This window comes from Ambystoma mexicanum, chromosome 7q (assembly GCF_040938575.1).
Source record: "Ambystoma mexicanum isolate Mex_15411 chromosome 7q, UKY_AmexF1_1, whole genome shotgun sequence".
Classification (NCBI taxonomy): domain Eukaryota; kingdom Metazoa; phylum Chordata; class Amphibia; order Caudata; family Ambystomatidae; genus Ambystoma; species Ambystoma mexicanum.
This window is the reverse complement of record NC_090941.1, coordinates 655,442,149-655,459,342: the sequence shown is the minus strand read 5'-3', so window position 1 is coordinate 655,459,342 and position 17,194 is coordinate 655,442,149.

Here is a 17,194-nt window from a genome sequence, read left to right as displayed (position 1 = left end):
TGTGCTAAAAAGGCTTTTTAATCAAAGAGAAACAGCTGACATGTGTTTTGACTTCACAGGTTGGTGTGACAATATTATGGCAGAATAAGACAAAAATGATGGAATAGTACACACATTGAACATTCCCAAATTACATTGCATAAAGTTGCATCATTAGGACACATGAAGCACAGACATTAGGGGCATGAAGGTTGGAAAGATAAACATAATTGCCAATTATTGATTATTTATTTATTGTTCACTTGTTAGGCGCTTATACAGGAAGCAAATACTGTTTCAAAGTTCGCACAAGGCAACAGGGAGGGGCCAGGGGATGATAGGCAATGTAATTACAACAATGTTAAATAATGAATACAACAATATAAGAAGAGACAATGGGGAGGGGAAGATGAACCTATTATGCCTTGTGAGTATTCAGAACGTGTAAGTGCAGAGGGGAGAGGGGTATGGGATAGGTAATGTGGTACTCATGGAGAGCAGTAGGTGAAATGCTGTGAAGAAGGTAAGTGCAACCACCAGTGGTGGAGGGTGAGCCGAGGCAAGTGCATAGGATAGACAGCAGCTGGGATGATAAGATGTGCGAGGTCAGGGCCCGAGGATGCATAAGGGCTCTGCACACCAATCAAGCTACTGTGCGATTAGCAGTGGTGGAGGGAGGTAAGGATGAGGTAACGAGGAAGGTCTTGAGGCTTTTCCGGAAACTAAGGAAGTCCTGCTCAAGACAAAGAAGGAGGTGGAGGTTGTTCCAAAGTAGGGAGCCTGCTGAGGAAAGTGATCGACCACCTTCCCGCTGTTTGGCAAACCACTTTACACACAGAGAGTTGGCGCCAGAGGAACGCAGGTGTCTAGTGGGGGGATATTTAGTCAGAAAGAGTTGCAAATAGAGTGGTCCCTTGTGGATGATGCAGAGGGATTTGAATTGAATCCATGCTGTGACCGGGAGCCAGTGAAGACTTTGTAGGGCAGGAGCGATGCGGTCCTTGGGCTTGAGGCCAAAGATAAGTCTTGCTGCCCTATTCTGGGTTAGCTGTAGGGGTCGCAGAGTGGACAAATTTAGATTAAGTAAAAGGCTGTTGCAGTAGTCAAGACTAGAGAGAATCATAGCCCAGGTAGCATTGAGTCTCTGCGGGAAGGTGAGGAAAGGTAGAATTCCTTTCAGAAGGAAAAGCTGAAAATGGGACCTATTGGCAATGTCCAGAGTATGAGCGCGGAAGGAGAGAAAGGAGTCGAAGATAACTCTGAGGCTTCTGGCTTCCAAGGAGGGAGCCTGGGGAGAGCACATGGAAGAAGGCCAGAGTGAAGGGAAGATGTTGGGTGCCGTGGTCCCAATAGGATCCCTGTTTTGCTTGCATTGAGGCAGAGATCATTAGAAGTACCCCAGGCCTGGATGGATGAGAGCCAGTCAGGGAGGATGGAGGGTTCAAGGGCGTCAGCAGGAAGTTTGAAGAGAGTTGAGTGTCGTCAGGATAGCACTGGAAGTTGGGGGAGAAGGAGGAAATGAGGTATGCCATCAGAGTAAGGTAGATGTTAAAGACAAAACATTCCAACCAAACAGAAAGCCAGAGTAAAATATAATGAATATGCGTCAACCGTCCATTAGTAGGACACACACATAACACATGTAAAAATACCATTAAGTCAAATCAAAAACAAGGAGAAGAAACAAGATACAATCAAAAAAGGCGAGACAAAAACAAATTTAGATCAATTTGCATTCTTCGTGTAAATAACACACAAAAAATCGCCAGATGACCGCAATTAGGTGTCATCTGAGCCAAGTTATCGATTGGCATGCTCAAGCTTGCATGTAGGCGATTGCCTCCACACCCTGTGTGCAGTGAAAGTTTAGAAACGCACCCTTAAATTGTGCAAGAAAAGTCGTGATTAGTGATTGTGGCCATTCAAATCTAGAGTGTGTGACAGTCTTCCAAATCCCTCAGATAAAGCGCACTGCCTGTTAGTCCTCACAAAGCGATAACAAACAATGTCAGATGGTTTTCTTTGAGCAAACACTAAGTTGATGAATCCAACTAACAAAAATAGGTCAGCCCCTTATGGTTAAATAGATGCATACCTGGGAACATTTCTGTTGGTTCTACCCGTGCATTGGGTAATGGTAAAGAACTGTAAGGAAGATGGAGAACTATATATAACATGTTACGGTGCATATCTCTATTGCCATAGAAGTAAACCCACCCCACACCCCATGTGAGGTAAACATACCTGCAATAGAGAGCTACCTTGTTGGTAACCAAGTCCAAAGATCTGACTATGGATTCCAACCCTCTTGGACTCATCACCCGTTACAACACTGATAGCCATAAAGCTTTGACCGTTTACAAAAAACATTGGCATGTATTACGCCTGGATAAAAGCCTGATAAAACATCTAGATACTACTCCAGGCATTACCTACAGCAAGGTGCCTACACTTGGGAATCTTTTGTGTCCTTCCTATATGGGAGAAACACCAAAGACCAGAGATTGGGTGCTTAAAAGGCATAAAGGTGGTTTTCATAAATGTGGATCTCGTTACAGCACTCTTTTAAAGCCAAGCGGGCACCAGCGACTGGTGTAGGCTATGTTTACCTTAGTGAACCAATCCTGGGGTACCTACCAACAGTTTTCTATATGCGTGAGTTCATAAACAAAGTGCTTTGCAACAGGAAAAAGTAAAGGTGTAACACAGGAACCAGGGGTGTCCCAGAACAAGAATGGCAGAAGCCGCATCTCAACAGAAATAGCTGTGGGCTCACTAAGTCCCATCCATCTTCCTGTATGTTGTGACCAAAGAGTCTCTCTGGTTAACGGCCATCCCTGTTTGGTTTCTGTTAAAGCAGCAGATCTCCCTTGAAGCTGCGGCGAGACCAGACTTTCTGGCTTCTGCAAACCACATTCTCACACCTCATGAATGGGGTCCCCCTAGCGGGGTGGCCTACTGCAACAATAGATCAAGACATGTCAGTTCACTGTCAGAGATACTGAGATGTGGGAGCTAGCTTCATGGTGACACAGTTACATATGAACAGTTGCTGGGTTTCCTGTCTCCTTTGTTATCCTCTGCAGCCAGGCCTCCCTGGGGGCCTGTTTCAAGTACCCTCTGTTGGTATGTTAATTACTGCCACAAAATGCATGGCCTAACAAAAGAGCAGGGCAAGTCAATGGAGCCTTTGGGCCTCATTACAACTCAGGCGGTAAGGGGTTTACGGCGCCGTAAACAGCGCCGACCCTTACCGCCTGAGTACGAGGTCCCTTAGCGCCATGGCGGATTTAACACCTGCTTTTAGCAGGTGTTAAAATCCATGGCGCTAAGGGACCATGGAGTTAATTACGCCACCGTAATTTAGGGTGGCGTAATTAACGCCTTCCCCACTCCCATTATGCCCTATGGGGCAAAAATGGGAATGGGGACGGGTAAATGGGGATTGGGGACTTACCGCCCCGCCAAACTCGGAATGGGGTGGTAAGTCCGCCAACCACCATGGCGTAAACGTAGTTTACGCCATGGTGGTAAAGTCACGGCCCAGGCGGTAACTTACCGCCTGGGTCGTAATGAGGCCCTTTGACAGTTAATCATGCTGCGCATGGCAAGGGGAAGTTTTGTCCTCCCCTCCTTGAGATGACATCGTGCCCTCATCTGCTTTCATATTACACTTAAATATGCCAGGGCGGACTGTGTCTGTAGGCGGTGTCCAGCCCAGAGTAAACAGGTCTATACTTTTGCTGTGGTCTGAGCATAGGAAAATATGAATGGATTAGATCATTTTCCTTAGGTCGGTCTACCATCATTGCATTTATAAGCGCTTGCCCATCATGCCGATGGTCAAATTCTTCACATCTGCAAAAACGACTGCGGTGGAAACTGAACATTTAAAATGCAAACGTGTAAAGTAGTTGCGGCAAAAACATGCCATACGTATCATTCCTACCACTGTGATGCTTAAGCTATTCTACTAAAATGCTGACGGGTGAAGGTAACTCATGTGAACAACCCTCCTGGGCATTCAGGGTCAGACTCTACATTGGTTATCCTGCCACGTGCAGGAGAGTAGCTCTTTGGTGAAATTAGTCTCTTTTAGCTCTGAATCATTCATCAACACATCTGCCGTTGCCCAAGGCTCCATACATGCCCCACTCCTCTATAATAGGTGCATGAATCCACTGGCTGACGTGCTAAGAGACCTTCCACACTCCCTTCCAGATGTATGCTAATGATACACAAATCTCTTCTCGATCCAAAGCTCTACTGAGGCACCGCAAGACATCACTGGGTGCCTGGCCGCCCCCCAAGACTGGACAATTGATAGTCATCTCTGCCTAAAGGCAGCAAGAACTGAGAGCATCTTGCTAGGGAGAAACTCCCCCCGCCCCCGCCCGCTCTTTGCGTGGCCTCCCTTCATGGGCCCTATCCCCACACAGATCCTGAAAACAAAGATCCTTGGCTTTTTCTTTGACTCCAAACTCTCTTTCAATAGGCAGATAAGATGTGTCACTGTCTCCTGCTTGTGGCACAAACGCATCCTGACGCGCCTGAATATGCACACAAAGTGGAGGTTATCCACACTAGTCTTAGCCAGTCTCGATTGCAGTAACAGTCTACATCTGTGCCTCCCAAAACACCCGAATCATATCCTCCAGCTTATCCAGAATAAGGCCGCTAGGCTTTTTCCGATATCCAAAGCATGTGACCACATCAAACCGGCGCTAAAAACATTGCCCTGCCTCCCATCGGAAAAAAGAATCAACTTTGAATTCCAATAAGGCACTGCATGGCAAAGCCCCAATGTCAGTGGCGGGTGGTGAATTTTTGACTTGGAGGGACGTAAATGCGTCCCAGGAATATGCGCAAGAGACCGGGAGTAGCGAAGGAGCACAAACCACCTAGGAAGGTTGAGGTATGTTCTTTCCACAATAACATTTCTTAAATCTTTGTTTTAAATCATGCATTTTGAGCCCACTTGCAGTGAACTCATTGGGTAAAAAGACTGTTTGCAATTGGTTTTGTAGAGTAACACGTGCAAAAATTAAACCGATCCAAGTCATCTACATGGGCAGGTGATTTTTCCAATACACTTTCATGATGCCTTTGCCCGCAATATATACCAGTATAAAAATCTGTTTATGCTGGCTGTGCCCATACATGTCCATGGAGGATGTACGGGCCCTCAGAATGTTTCCTTCCATGACAGAGTAAAGAAATATGTACCGATTGGGCCAAGTACCACATAGGAATACTCATCATGCTGCTTTCACCCTTGAAGTCCAGTAAAAGAAAAATGGCTTGCCACAGTAAATAATCATGTTCAGACTGGCCCACCAATATGGGCCAGTACCACGTAGAAGCACTTTGCATGCTACCTTCATCCTTGATGCCAAGTAAAAAAATCCCATTACTCAGCATATAGATATGTTCAGGCTGGAGAAGCAATACTTTTTTATACTGCGCCAGCTCACCACTCAAGCAGTCTCAAAGCACGTACACTTTCTCTGTGTTCAGGTGTATTGAGTCTGGCCAGGGACAGCTGGACCTTATTGTGCTTAGGATGTATTGACCTAAAAAAATGTGTGATATGAGAAGAGAGAGATATGCTGAAGTAAAATCTTTTGCAAGAGTATATGACGTTCCATGCTCTTTATGCCTCTGTTAAAAAGCCGATTTACATGTTTGGCTCAGACATGAAACTCCAGAATGAAGGAAAAATGATGAGAGATGTACTGCCTTTCAGCGAGGGGAATGAAAAGCAGAAACATAGAAGACATTCCTGATTCACAGAGCGTTTTCCTATGGGATTGGCCATTATAAAACGCTTCTGTGAATCAGGCCCTAAGAGTGATGCAATAGGTGCCACTTTCCTGCTATTCTTTTACTGGCCTCGTGGCGCATTTGTATTCTTTTTCTAATTTTCCTTGTTCTTTTAAGTGGTTCCACAGGGCCTGGTAGATGGATGATGTGTCCAGGGTTGCAAGCTCGGCTTTATGCGAACACGACGAACATGAATTAATATATGTTATGCTTGGACACTTTGACACGCTGCACGTGCTTATGTAAAGACACCACTTCCCCTATTTATTGTGAAAGTATCTAGAGAGTATCCCTTTGGGGCTTTAACTCTTTGTATATATTTAATTATGAATTTTGCATATTTAAAATCAGACCACAAAATACGCAATCCTGAAGCATCAACACTGGTACTTGTTGGGTATTTTGTATAGATTTGGGGCCTAGCAGTATTTTCCTACCGCCAAAATGAAAATAATTCAGTAATAATCACTCTTTGCATTCAGATTAGTTTTGGTATATAGTACTACAGTATACATACATTATTTCAGCACACAGATACATTTAGTGGTATACATTATGTTGGTATGCGTTATTGGTGGTATTTCTGGTGAGCATAATTCCTTTGTTTTTTATGTGGCCCCAATATCCAGAACCCCTTATTTTTGTTTAGTTTGTTCGTGTGATTACTAGAGAGGCCTCAGGCTTACATTTCAGGAACACCACATTTTCATTTGGAATGCCACCATGGGCTGTTCTCACTGACTTATCTACGACAGCGAGCTAACATGTGGCATTCATCACCAACTTTCTACATCAGTGAACTATGTCCAGGGCCTCTCTTTCTGCTGACTCATGTACCTCCAGCAGCAGGCTATTTCATTATGTTATTATTATGTTCCGTTCAGAAAACACACACTTATATACTGAATGGAATCGTGCACACAGCTACCGCCAAGTCTTATTTTTAGCTACCTTAAAAATGACAATTGCACTGTCTAAACATCTCCCATATTATCAGTACTGTAATGGTAGATGCACAAAGAAAAGAGAAAAATAAAACACACTACCCGTCTGCTTTCAGATATTTTTGTGTATTATAAAAAATTGCATTTCAACACGATCTTACTCTTTTTACAGAAATAAATGGAAATTTCACAGTAACAACATTATCTGTAACAAAATGAGAAAAGAGCGGCGAGAACATATTCAATTTGCAACATTAAACATGTTGATAAAACACTGGAATTCCCTCTTCTACTCTGACTGAATAGTTTCGCACACATACACACTGCCCCCACACTCTGTAATATAATTACGAAGCCTGTCCAGCATGTGAAATTCTTCGGCTGGTCGCCTTCTGGAAGTGGCTTAATGCTCCCTCTTAAATCACCCCAGCAAGGTCGAGCATCTGCCGTCACTCAAACCGGGGCTTATTGACTGGAATTCCCAGTCTCTTCAGCAGTGCACTGGGATCTGCTTTTTCAATCAGGAAACTCCCCAGCCACCAGCCAGATCTTTGTCCGAGCTGTGTAAAAATGTCTTCTCTCTCTCTTCCCCGAGATTCATTAGAAAAGCTCTGTAACAGCCTACCAAACGAGTTCAACCAATGAAATTCTATCATGTCCTACCCTCCTTCTCTTGAACAATGGCTTGGCTTATACAGTTGCAACTGTAACAAAACTGATTTCCTGCTTATTCAAGCCTTTGCTTCCTTTGTCTTTGATAGAAGCAAAGAGAAAAAAATCTGGATGCACGTTTAAAATGACTTTCAGAGCCTGTCATTTTCCATCTCATTTTGCACTGGAGAACACATTATATTATTAATGAGTTATATTATCATGTTAGTATTGTTAATGAGGTTAGTTCATTAATCCTCGAATGTGTCTCCTGCAACAGAGGAATTTCAGATGAGAAAAAAATATATATGCTTTTAACTGTGAAAAAAATTATTTGCATTATAGATGTAGAAATTGTTTTTGACTGAATAGCCTGTTTTCATTTACATGTCCATGTCACACTGGCAACACATGCCTTGCTGTACCGCATTATAGCAATGCACCAAACCCATGCAGTGGTGCTGCATGAAAAAAATGCTAAATACTCTTACATATTCCCTCCTTTTTTCTGAGAATTTGGCAGTCCAAGCCATAATTAGAGGAAAATCAACTTGCTCCCTTCCTTCTTTTAAAATGTAGCAATCCAACAACATGAATATTCACATGCAAAAACAAAAGAATTGAAAAACCACTGTCCAATCAACCTAATATCAAAATTCATCTTTGGGTCCATATGTTCCTTCCCAATGGAAGTGTCCATAGTCCAGTGCTTCAATTTTATACTTGAAGTCAATCAAAAACAATAAGATAAAACAAATAACTAAAACAAAGAATTAACATAACAGATTAAAATAATTAATTAAAATAATAAATACGTGGAACTCCATACGCCAGGACACTTGTCTGCCTCTGATATGTCCCGACCAGCGATGTCACATCATTTGGTTCATTCGGGTGTTCTACCATCTTGGTACTCTTGGATCCTTTTCTATAGAAGTCATCTTTTCTTTGGCATTCCGGTTATTTTGTCTTCACCTCCACCCGGAGGCAGGCATCATTCGATCTTTATCCAGGGGACTCCAGGACTCCATCGTCTCCCGTGACCTCCGGTACAAATATGTTAATATTCTAAATCAAATAGAAAAGAAACAGATTAAGTATATAGGACAATACTAACTTCACCCTTTTGCCAAAAATAAAACATGCTTTGTAAATCATTTCGCCCTTTTTCTTTCGCCTTCTGAAATTAAGCACAGGTTAAAAAGAAAACAATCATACATAAAACAGCATTCAATATTTAATACATTTTCATTCTGCACACCAACTCCATAAACTTCAGCTTCTATTTTTTTTATATTATATATTTACATATATTACAGTGTTTATGTGCCATTATAATCAACCATCTTTATTTAACTTCTCTGTCACTGCCTCCTGACTGTACCCATTTATTTTACCTCTTTGTGTTCAAGGGACTTTATCTGTTCTACACGCTCCAGATTTTTTATCTCATGTCTTGGATGACATGGCTTGGTTTGGTTTACATGCACAAACTGTTCTGTTGCTGTTTCACCTTCAGTCTTTAAAATTTTATAAACTACAGGAGAGACTTTATCTATAATTCGGAATGGCCCCTGCCAGGCTTCTAGGAATTTGGAATTTTTCTGTTTACTTTTTCCAAAATGAAATTTATACACCTGATCCCCTACACAATATTCCTTTACTGTTGACTTTTTATCATAATATGTTTTAGCACTGTCAGCAGCCCTTTCCAGATTTCTCTGTACAAAAGCAAATGCATGTTGTAAATGCTTCCTGAGCTCATCAATGTATTCATGAACTGTAGATGCGCTTACAAGTGTTTGCTCGTGTGTTCTGTATAGCAGGTGTTGTGGCAACACCATTTTCCTACCTGTCAAGACCTCATGTGGGCTAATACCTGTTGCTTTGGCAGGAGTTGATCTGATTGCCATCAAAACCAACGGTAAACGTAAATCCCAGCTGGAACCTGCTTCAGCTACAAATTTCTTTAAAATGTCCACAACAGACCTATTACCCTGTTCAACTCCACCTGAAGAAGCCGCCCGATATGCGATATGTAGTTTCCTTTTCACACGCAGTATTTGCCATACCTTGCTCATTAGAGCACTTGTGAAATGACTTCCTCTGTCTGACTCATTTCTTTGTGGCAACCCAAACCTTGAGAACACATGATTCACTAGCAATGTGGCTGCTGTTTGCGCACTACAATCTGGTGCAGTAATACATTCAATCCACTTTGACATCAAACATACCACACTCAAAATATAACGGTTTCCTCTGCTCGACCTTTTTAAAGGCCCTACATAGTCTATTTACAAATCTGACCATGGAAGGGTTAGGCCTCTTTTCATTAGTGGAGCTCTGTGCATCAGTGAAGCAAGTTTAAATTGGGCACATACTAGACATCCTCTAGTATACAATTCCACATCTTGGGACATATGTGGCCAATAAGCATAATCTTTTAGTATTTCCAATGTTTTTTGTGAACCTCTGTGGCCTGCAGTTATGGCATCATGTGCATGGTCTAGCATTAGCCCTCTAAATGAAAGGGGTACCACCCATTGTATCTGTCCTGTTATGGACTCTCTAACCATGAGTCCCTCCTGTAGTCTAATTCGTTTTTTATTCTTTAATAGCACCCTCAATTCCTCTTTTCGCACACAACCATCTTCTGTTAAAGGGTTTTGTCCAGGATTTATCAAATTGTTATAATAGATTCCCAAAATTCGATCATTCTTTTGTGCCTCAATCAAATCTTGGTCTGGGGTGTTGGAACTCCATTGTACCACTGATTTTTCTGTCTCCTTTGGTGCTTTAGAACGTGTTACTGCATCAATCTGTATTTCACCCAGTAAATGTTCAATAGGTAGCAATTCCCCCATCACAGTCCCAATTTTAGCCAGGTGGTCTTCCTTATCATTCCCCTCCTTATCCTCTCCTAAATGCCCACACATTTTTCTCCAGTATATTGTCAAATTATTTTCTGACACCAATTTGTCTATGGCTTGTATCATTTTTCCATGCTCAAGTGGCTTTTTGTTGTATGTAATTATGCCTCTCGCTTTCCAGCCAGGTAGATATTCCACAATATCTACCTGCCAATGAGTTTTTAAATGCCCACAAATTTTTCTCCAGTATATTGTCAAATTATTTTCTGACACCAATTTGTCTATGGCTTGTATCATTTTTCCATGCTTAAGTGGCTTTTTGTTGTATGTAATCATGCCTCTCGCTTTCCAGCCAGATAGATATTCCACAAAGCTATTTCGTGCATAGTCAGAATCAGTCACCAGGACAATTTCACTGAATTTATTATCAATTGCAGTAGCAACTGCTTTATAAATGGCTGCCAATTCCGTTACTTGACTGCTCCTAGCTCCAATTCTCATCCCTATGCTGGGGATACCTTCACATTTCAACCAGACATTTCCTATTCCTGACACTAATTGTTTATTACTGTAATTTTCAATGTAAAAAGCACAACCATCAACATATACAGTTGGCAAGTCCTTGCATGTTTTTTCATCAAAAGCTTTGTGTGGTGATTGTTCAAACTCCTGTAAATTAGGTTCTATTTCCATTTCGTTTGATGCTTGTTCAGCTGCACAGTCATGTAAATCTGCTAAACCTTGAGCAATTGGGCTCTTTTTATTTTGGCCATATCTCACTTCTACAGGAAAACCTTGTAATGCTAGCGTCCATGAAGTGATTCTGGACTGCGCTAGATTACCTGACCTAATTCTTTTACTCTCTAAGAATTGCAAAGGTTGATGATTTGTTTCAATAATCACCTTTTCTCCCTGAACAATGGGGCGGAAATGTTGTAGCGCCCACACAGTGGTTAATAGGGCCTTTTCACATTCATTGAATTTCATTTCAACTTGGAAAAATGCTTTACTTGCATAGGCAATGGTTTTGGGATTCACATCATGTTTTTTGTGATAACACTGCTGACATACAATGTTCAGAGAAACCTATTTCTATAAAGAAATCCCTATCCTTTATGGGGTATGCTAAACATGGTGCCTTTACAAGACATTCCTTCAATTTGGCTACTGCCTCAGACTGCTCTTTCTCCCATTTCCAGGGCGTATTTAGTTTTAGCAGTTTAGTCAATGGTTGAGTGATTTCAGCATAATTTTCAATGAACTTTCTGTTATAGCCTGTCATTCACCCCTTTCACATTTTTAGGGTCTTTTAGTTTTTGTATGGCCTCTATTTTCTTCTTTTGTGGATTTAGTCCATGTTAAGTTGCTTCATGGCCTAGAAAATTCACTTTTTTCTTGCACCATTGTGCTTTATGTAAAGATACTTTGGCGCCTGCTTTCTGCAATTGGCCTAGAACATGTCTTGTTTAATCAAAATGGTTTTTTAAGCTTTCATTTTTTATCAGGACATCATCCACATAAACTATGGTTCCTCTTTCCGCTGCATCAGGCATGGCCTTCCTCAAAAATATTCCAAATTCACTCCCACCATTAACGTACCCGAATGGAGTTCTAACCCATGCGTATTGAGTCCTGTCAAATGTAAAGGAAAATAAATTCTGTATCTCCTCTTCCAATGGCACGCACCAATATCCAGAGGTGAGATCTAATGTGGTAAACACTTTTGAACCATGTACCTGAGCTAGGCCCTGATCAATGAATGGCAGTGGCCATCTGGACACTGGTACTCTTTTATTTAACTCCCTCAAATCTGCACATAGCCGCCATTGACCATTTGGCTTTAACACACCTAAAATGGGCGTGTTGGATGTGCTATGGTTAGGCCTGATGTATCCTCGTGATTCTAAATTTTTAATAATCTCTGCCAATGATTCTAAACATGCCAGCGGTAGTCTATACTGGCGTACAAATACTGGACTTCTGCTACACCCTTCCGGAAGTGTGGCCACATGTAAATTAGTTAAGCCGCAATCATAGGCATCTTTTGCAAATACATCTTTAAATTCCATAAATATCTTCCTCAAATAATTTCTATCCTCATCGTTGTCACACGCATCCGCTAAGGAGATCTGCTCTTCTACCATTTTGGAAAATTCTGGAAAATGTTCTGGTAGTGGAATCTCGGCGCTTTCCTCTAGCTGTGTGGCTGTGTCTCTTTGTAAAGCTGCCACTTTTAAATGTTTTGGCATGTCAGCTTCCATTTCAATGGGCTGATTTTCCATTCCATTTTCACTTAAATCAAATGTTATACAACTCTCTTGATAATAGCACACTGTCTCACTTGAATCATAAGGGTACACAGAATGAATTTTAAATATTCCTTTGGGCTGAGAGTCCAGGTATTCTGGCAACTCTCCCTTGGCATCTACATACTTTTCAGGGATATTTCCAATCACCATGTTATTTAGATCTGCAGTATAATGTGATTTTTGTATGACCATTCCTAATGGGGAGTTTTCATCTAAGTGAATATCTTGACAACCCTTATTATTTACCATAATTCTTACAGGCCCTTCACCAATATCTACCAATGGAATGTATTCATAATCCAGACCTTGCTGTTTTATGGATTCATTCAGGCACACAAATGCATCAGAGTCTTTCATCTGCTGTCCATTTTTGCATTTCAGTGTTATTGCAAACTGTTTTGTAAATGCAGGAATAATAGTATCTTTCCTCATTTGTAGTTCGATTCCATAAGGAACCAGTTGTGCACAATGATAAGCCCTTCTTTTGTCTTCAAATTCAGGTGCCGGCCCACCTAGGCGTGACCATATTTTTTGATTAAGGAAATCTAACACCATACACATTCTGTGCATGATATCATTGCCCATGTAAAAATCATTTTGTGCTCCACTCACTATCCATACATTATGGTAAATTGTTTTCTGCCCGATGCTAATTTTTAGCATGCATCTGCCTGCAATTCGGTTTTCAAAATCTGGACTGTCCAACCCAGAAACATATTGGTTTTTAATCCTAAACTTTGGGATTTCCTCCCTCTCCATTATTTTTTCAACAATTTCTCATTAATGAAGCTCCTCTCCTGTTCAAGCACTAAAGTGGCTTTTATTGTTTTAAAACAGTCATGTATACCAACATGAACCCATGGTTGTTCATCTTCCATGTGTATTTCAGCAAGAGTGGTAATGTGTTTTTCTGAATCTGCTTTAGGAGTAATATTTTGTTTGCATATCTTTTCTTTTAAATAAAAACGTAATGTGTGCTCATCTATGGCGGTCTGCCAATTTTTCCTTGGGTCCAAGTATATTTGTACAGGTAGTTTCTCATTGACGCTCTGCATTTTGTCTTGACACATTAATATAACAGTGACACTAGGTATGCAACTATTCTGGAGATATACCTCCACAGCATCATTTGTTTTGGCAATGGTGTGACATTCATTTATGTTGCTGTTTTGTGATTTTAGTTTCTTAGGTCTCAATGGATTTTTGGTTAAGGACCACAGCACTCCATTCACCCCATCTGTGAGAGGAGACAATCCTTTCAGGCAATCTGTCCCCATCAGAAATGGAATTTCACAAATAGATGTGATCAATACCTCTTGTTTCATTCTGTGCTTTCCTATTTTTATGTCAGCCTCAGTTACACCTATGATGGGCACCTCCTCCCCATTAAAGTTATGCACTGGACCTTGATTTTCCTTCACTGTGATCTGATTCTGTGGGGATCTCCCTTCATTGATACTCTTTACCAGCTCCTTGGACATAATTGTGGCCTGTGCGCCAGTGTCAATCATTGCAAATGTTTGGCATTTTTCTTCTACAGTGATGGGAGCATACTACCTGTCCTCAACTTCCTCTAATACACATAAGAAGTGTGAATTCTTATTGATTTCAGGACTCACCTTTCTCAGGCCTTTTTCACTTTTGGCTAAGCACATTGGTAAATGGAAAGACATTTTTCCCTCCTTTTTACCCATTTCTGCGCGCAAGACTTTATTCATTTCTCCATGTTCAGAGGTTTTTTGGAGTGTGCCCACTGTTCGCCTATCCATCCAGGTATCATCAGGGGCCACATTACAATCCTCCAACTGAACATGTGTAACAACATCATTCAGCAATCTGTCATTGTTTAATTCTGTGCATTTGTGATCATTTATTGTGGTACCAGCCATTTCAGCCTCTTCAAAGATATGTGGCTCAAAGAATTCTTCAGGTGATTGACCTGTACCCTCCTTTTGAGTATTTTCTTTTTCTGCCTGTGTTTGGTCATTGTTCTGAGTGTCCAGGGAAGAAATGATAGCATCCCCACTTACTCCCTGTTTACTGGCATTCCCCATGCATGAGTCATTTTTCTTAAATCTGTCTCTTTGTTCTCGTGGAGTTTCAGGTTTTCTTATTTCATTTGTACAAATCTTCAATGTTTGATTTAGCTCTAGGTTAAACCGTACCTCTCTTTTAGAAGTATTTGCACTTTCTGTTACATGTCCATTTACTGGCATTTTCACTTTTAAATCATTAGACATCTCAGAGTCATTATGCGAAATTACATCAGAGCAATCTGTCTTTTCGGCGCTGTATGTATCCTGAGTACTTAGTCACTTTTCAGAACAAGCCCCCCGGTCATTGCTATGGCCATCTGCCCCCTCCTTTGATGACTGTTTTTGTGCTGTACAAAGCTTCCCTATTTGTTCAGCCACCATTTTCACTTGGGCCTCAAGGCACTGGAACCTTTCCATCTCTCTAGAATCCTCCCTCTGTGGCCTAGATCGATATTGGTTGCTTTCTCCCTGATTGGATCTATTCTGATACCTCTCAGGTGAGTGATTTCTATTGGGATAGTTTCTGAACTCTTGATTCATTTGTGGAGGGGAGCGGGGTGCACCCATCCTTTGGTTGTAGTCCCCTGGTGGGGAATCATTGTACTGACGTGGAGTGTAATTCATGTTCTGTCTCATGTCCTGTCTCTCAAGTTGTGGGTACTGGCCCCTATGTTGATTCCCATTATCAGCAAATCGATCCACATATCGGGGTCTATCCTGATTACCATATATCATGGTGTTGGGATCAAAATTGCTCTGTGTCCCCAATGTCTGGTAGGGACCATCATTTCTTTGATCTTGATTTTGTCTCTGATTATGGTTCATACCTGACATATCAGGCCGATAGCCTGCCCGGGGCCTATCTCCTAAATACCTAGGACTGATGTAGCTCTCCCTATTACTAGGATCATGTGATTGAAACATTGGTACAGAGTGTGATGACCTTTGTTGATTGACCCTTTGTTCAGGTGCCGAATTATTTTTACCTGGACTTTGAGCAGATTCAAGGGACATCTTGGCTGAGCTGATTTCCATCACTGTTGTTGAGGGTTCTTTAGATTTAGGTCTAGTATCTTTCATTTTATCACTTTCTCTACCCTGACAATAGAGTACCTCATATAGTTTTGTGCTTTGATGCACAATCCACTCAAGGGACTTGTCACGATCAAATTCACGAACCAATTGGGATATGATGTCTTTCTGTAGCCCATAGAAGTAGGCGGTTTTAAATTCATTAGAATTGGGGTCAAAAGATACATCAAAGCGAGAAAATGCTCTTTTTAAGTCTTGTAAAAACTGGCGAGGGGATGTATTAGGCCCAGCAGTAAGTGTGTAAGAAACTTTCTTTGCCTCCTGTAATGACTGGAAAGGAGAAAAATGACGCCTAATTTCTTTTTCAAACTCCACCCATGTCATATTCTGCTGTTCATTTAATCCACTTATGATGCTTGCCGTCGGAGCATCTAAAGTTAAATGAAAATATTGTCTGTACTGTTCCTTAGGTATCTGGAGTGCTTTAAAAATGTCATGAACCGCTTCTAAGTGATCCTCAATGCAGCATTCCCCTCCTTTTTTAAATGGTTTGATCAGAGCTTTAATATATTTCATTATTTTTAAGGGGCTACTTGTTGCAATGCATGGAATTGCACTACTTGGTGACTCAATCCTGGTTCCAGGTGTATGGGATTGGTGGTGGCCCCCAATGGGAGTATCAAATCCCCCAAGCGCGCTGCAACCAAGTTCTGTCACCGGCCCAGTCACTGGAGCACTAGCTCTTTGGGTAGAAATAGAATTCACCTCCACTCCATTGAATGTAATACCCTACCGCCTCTCCTGGGACCTGGGAATGCACATTTGCTGTTCTAAGTCGTTGCACTTTTTAAGGAGCCTGTCTGCTTCATTTTGCAGATGGTTGTTTTCATCACTCATTTTATTTATTACCTCCTGCATGTCGCACATTTGCATTTGGCATTCATTGAATTCTTTGTTTCTCTTGTCTCTTTCTTGAATCATTTTAACCATTTCTTGCTCTGCACCTTGGAGATCACTTTCTTTTTCAAAATGTTCTTTTTGTAAAATCTGCATTTCTGAAACAATCTCATCTTTATCCTGTCTAATGTGATCCACTAAGGCTTTTAAGTGTACCAATTCTTGCTCACTGTCTTCAAACTGTTTCTTGCTTTTGGACAACTGAATATCAAAATCTCTGCATTTTAATTGCATGCCTTTTTGGTATCCTTCTAATTCTGTTCTTAACATCTCCTCTTTTTTACTTGCCCCATCTAAGTCACTCTTTAACCTGTTAATTAGCTGGGTATCATTTTCTTGCATTCGCAGGGACCTATTCAAAATAAACCATATTTTGGCGCATAGCCGTATTAAACAGTCTTTCTCTGCACTTTTATCGGCTGCATTCAATAACCTTGTAAGGCAGACTTGAATTATGCTGTCTTCCGCAAAAATATTGTCTAGTTTTTCTTTCTGCACCTCACCCTGAATGCGGTCATGCCATTCTGAGGTACTGTTTGATGACCATGTCCCATGTGCAAACAACTTTGCCTCTAAATATTGCACTAGGTCTG